We start from the raw sequence: 4,548 nt of genomic DNA on the forward strand, positions 1-4,548 counted from the left end.
TCGTTCGCCCGCCCCCTCCCCCAGCTACTCCCCTCCCCCATCCCCCCCGCCAAAGTTTGCGCCTGCGCCGACACTGTCCTCTCCCGGACTCAGAGGCGGGTCCACATCTCTAGTCCCGCCCCCTCGCTCCCCCGGCCAATCCTAGGCTCCGTTCTGGGCTCGTCAGAATGGCGCCGCGGCTGCCCTGTGCCCGGATGTCCGCTGCCTGAGGCTCCGCCCCGTCACCGTCTTGCATCCTTCCGGCTCCGTCGTGGAAGGAGGACTGCGCCTCGTCTTCCTGAAGGTGGGGTTCGGGGAAGGCCAGCCCGCGGTCACGCCGGCTGTGGGAAGGGAAAGTGGGCTCCCCGGGCTACTGTTTCCGGGTGCTCGGGGCGTGGGCCGAACGGGGAGCGGACCGGGGCTCAGGAGGGCTTCCGGAGGCGCCGCGGGCGCTCGGCAGGCGGGAGTTGAGGAGCAGGCCGGCCGCGCGGTTGACTCGCCCCGCCGAGGCCGGCCCGCGAGCGCGCCTGTGGGGGTTTCCATGGTGACAGTAAACAAGCCTCAACTGCCTCAGCTACAACTGCCAAGTCCCCGGGGTTCCACCCTCCTCTAAGTGCTCTGAGGGCCGGCGAGGTTCCGGATGTGAGTGGGAGCGTGGAGCCGAGAAGCCCGAGGTGAGGGCCGCCAGCGCGGTGTGCTGGCGCCTGGGCCCGGCGGGCGTGGGATCCGGGCTCGGAAAGACCGGGGAACGGGGCCGAGGTGGCCGCCGCACAGCCCTAGCCGTACGAGGGCTGCCCACGGAGCTGGGGACCGCGTGGCCGGCGTTTGGGGTCGGGAGCCGAAGTTTATCGCATTTCCGACGGGGGTTGGGCCGCGTGGCCGAGGTGTGCGGACGGGGGAGCGGGGACTGAGGGCTGGAGCCGGGTCGGTCGGGCCGGGCGGCGGGGCTGGGGTGTGCGGCCGGCCGGCCTCGGGACCGCGGCCCACGCCCGCCCGGAGAAAGTGCGGCTATCTCAGGGCCGCTCCCCACCCCGCCCGCAGGCGCGGCTCGCACGCGGCGGCCTCGGCGGGAGATTTGGGGGTGAGGGCGGAGCGCGTCTCACTGGCCGCGGCTCTCGCTCCGGGGGCCGGCCCCCGGCAGGCCCGGGCGCCAGTTGTAGTTTGGAGAAAGGCGAGCGGGCGCTCACGTGGCCCGAGGCAACCCGGAGTTTCACAAGACTGGGCGGGACTGCTCCGCCCACCGCCCACGCCCGGCCCGAGGTGAGCGCCTCGCTTCCTCCTCGTGGCCGCCCGGGAGCTGGGAGCGCCGCTCTTCGCCGGCCCCGTTCCCCGGAGGTATCGTGTTGGCGTGTGGGGTGCGGGTCCTTGCCTAGGTGGGTTGGTCGGCTGCTGGCTGCAGTTCCGCGTACTTTGTGCTGTGTTTGTGGAGCCTCACGTGTCTGGGAAAGTTGAGGTGGGCCCTCTCGGCCTTCCCTCCGACCCGGCGCCATCCGAGAGGCAGCCCCACATACCCTAAGACGCCCACCGAGCGTCCGTGGCGGCTTTTTCTACCCCTCTAGCCCGGGAAGAAACAAATGGGCCTCCTTCTTACCTACAAGTGGGGCTGCGGAGTTAGCGGGCGAGCGAGCGCGGGTGGCCGCCATGTGGCTGTGCCGAATCAGTCTCCAGAGCCTGGACAGTTTTGTTTACGGAACTTTTGGGATTTTTTTTAGTCTTTCCCTTAATGTTTATTTGTGCGTGGGGGGCGGTGGTGTGGAGGTGAGGGGATAAGGTGGAGAAATAGATTTTTCCAGCACTGGGTACTTGGGATTGAATTGAGGGACCCTGTCACAATAATCTCAGTCTAGGGGGGTTTAAATAATTAAGTCTTCTAGTTGATCAAGACAGAAGATATCTTGAAATAGTTAATACCTAAGTCTTTTTTTTCCCTTTGTGTTGTGGAGTGGAGGTCAAAACGTGGTTCAGTTCTTCCATCTGTGTATCCAGACGGAGCGCAGGTAGCTAACCCACTGACCAATGTAGAAGTACTTTTGAGTTGGGTTTAACGCCGGGTGGCTATGCATGCCTTTGCGCTCAGCGGCAGATCTCAGTTCGAGAACAGTCTATTCTACAGACCAAATCCGGGCTTAATTTTTGATCTTTCTGCCATTCTTATCTCCCTGATGTTGCCATTAGTCTTACCAGCATTTTTCTTTGAATTTACAAATCGTTATTTAGCCTGGGAGGATGACCTTGAATTCCAGATCACTCAGCTCCACCTCTAGATTGGAATAACAAGACCACACTCCATTAGTAGTTACAGGGCATGGCAGACATTAGGCACACTATGTCAGCCCCATCGTGTCTGTATTTTGTAGTATTTTTAAAAAAAGATTTATGGTTTGATTTGAAGGAAAGCCTGGACACACTGGCTCTAAAAGTAAATGCAAAAGTGATTTTTGTTTCTTGAGGTAGGGTCTCATTATTAAGCCTTGGTTGACCCAAAACTACTGTATACTTACTGTATACTTAGATCAGACTGGCTTGAAACTCAAAAGTAATACACCTGCTTTTGCTTCCACAGTGCTGTGGATTGCTGGCATTAAAGTCATGTATCACGAAGCACGGCTAATACAGGAGTTTTTTTTTTTGTTGTTGTTGTTGTTTGTTTTTTTTTTTTTTTGTTTTTACAGTTTTCCTTTAAACGTGATGACAAATCTTAAGTGAAACTTTTGCCTAAGCCCAGGAGGTGGGGGCCTTTAACCCCCAGTACTGAAGAGGCAGGGATAGAAGGATCTCTGTTGCTGGCTGAGTCTGTTGTCTATAGAGCAAGTTAGCAGACAAGCCAAAGTTGTATAAAGCTTATGGTACAGATGAGAAAATGGAGTCTGGAGGGATTTACTTGCCAGGGATACATTCAAAGCTGGGACTTAGGTTTAATAGGGCTTGTCTTTCTACTTTTCCTGTTTCTACCGCTTGTGTTAATTGAGGGTTCTTAGGGGCTTGATAGCAGAGGAAGAATTGAGCTCAGTTTAAGATCACCATACATACTTTATTTCCCAGCAAAATAAGCCTTCAAAGGCTTATTGTGGAAATTAGTAACTGGGGCCTTTTAAATGCTAGGCAGGTGTTCTCTCTCATTTTCCATAAATTTTAGATCTTCCTTTTTTGTAATTTGCACTTATCCTTTTTTCTGTGTAGTCCTGGCTGTTTTGGAACTCACTCTGTAGACCAGGCTGGCCTCGAACTCAGAAATTAGCCTGCCTCTGCCTCTCAAGTGCTGGGATTAAAGGCCTGCACCACCACGCTTGGCTGTATTTTGCACTTTTGAGATGTTTGGTTTTGCTTTGTTTTGTCCTTTTTGGTTTTTCAAGACAGGGTTCTCTGTGTAGCTGGAGAAAATCTATTGACCATTTGCCTACCAAAAGAATTTCAGATCTCTAACCCACGAGTGAATGGGTGTGGGCAGATGCTACCAGTAGCATGCAGAGGTCAGAGAACAGCTTTTGGCCCATTTTGCTACTGGTGGCTTCTGGGATAGAACTGGGGTCACCAGGATTTCAGCAGGTTCCTGTCATCCCCTTCACATATAAATTTTATTTATTTTGCTTTTGAAACAGGGTCTCTATGTTGTAGCTCTAGCTGCCCTGTGGCTAGTTCTTTAGATCAGGCTGGCTTTAGATTCAGATCCTTCTGCCTTGAGTGCTGGGACTAAAGGGTATACACCACTACTCCTAGGGTCTAATTTTTTCCCCTCTGGTGTTCTGAAATGGGGTTTGTCTGTGTAGCCTTGGCTGTCTTAGAACTCACTCTGTAGACTAGGTCATCCTTGAATTTAGAGATTGGGCTGCTCCTGCCTCCCAAGTGATGGGATTAAAGGTGAATACAACAATTGAGCTCCTCAATTTCAAAAAGTGGAATATGCCTGCTTTAGTCTTCCTTCCACTGCTAAGATTGAGTGCAGGAGTGCCACATGTAAAGTCACTGTGTCCATGCACCCAGAGAGATGCCTGTGTAGCCCAGGTTTGAACTCCTGCCTGTCAGGTGGTGGGATTCTAATGTAAAATTACCATTACAGTTTGGGTGTTCTGATTCTCAGATTACTTCTTTTTAGTGGAGGCCTATAGACTTGTGTCTAGTTCCTTTTTTTTTTTTTTTAGGACACAGGGTTACTCTTTTCTCTGTTTAGCCGTGGCTGTCCTGAAACTCACTCTGTAGACTAGGCTGACCTCAAACTCAGAAATCCACTTGCCTTTGCTGGGATTAAAGGCATGCACCACCACGCCCGGTGAAGACTATACTCTTTATAGTATGTGCTTTAACTGTACAGGATAGCCTTGGTTTATGAGGATTGTTTTTTAAACATAAAGACACAAACTAGATGTGCAGTATCCCATGTCTGTCCATGTCTTAACACTTAACTATGTGTGGAGTGTGGGAGGGGGAGGAACTGGAGTTTAAGAGATCTTGAGCCAATCTATAAAGAAAGAGCCGGGCTGGTGAGATGGCTCAGTGGGTAAGAGCACCCGACTGCTCTTCCGAAGGTCTGGAGTTCAAATCCCAGCAACCACATGGTGGCTCACAACCATC

At 53.1% G+C, this 4,548-nt stretch overlaps 1 protein-coding gene across 1 annotated transcript in view; it reads left to right on the top strand.

Annotated features, from left to right (window-relative positions):
- Window positions 1-230: 230 nt before the first annotated feature.
- Window positions 231-4,548, top strand: part of Hnrnpf (heterogeneous nuclear ribonucleoprotein F) — a 20,760-nt gene continuing 16,442 nt past the window's right edge. Inside the window, exon 1 of the mRNA XM_029534939.1 lies at window positions 231-653. The gene's annotated coding sequence lies outside the window, so the exon portion shown is untranslated. The remainder of the gene's footprint in view (window positions 654-4,548) is intronic.

This window comes from Mus pahari, chromosome 2 (genome assembly GCF_900095145.1).
Source record: "Mus pahari chromosome 2, PAHARI_EIJ_v1.1, whole genome shotgun sequence".
Classification (NCBI taxonomy): Eukaryota; Metazoa; Chordata; class Mammalia; order Rodentia; family Muridae; genus Mus; species Mus pahari.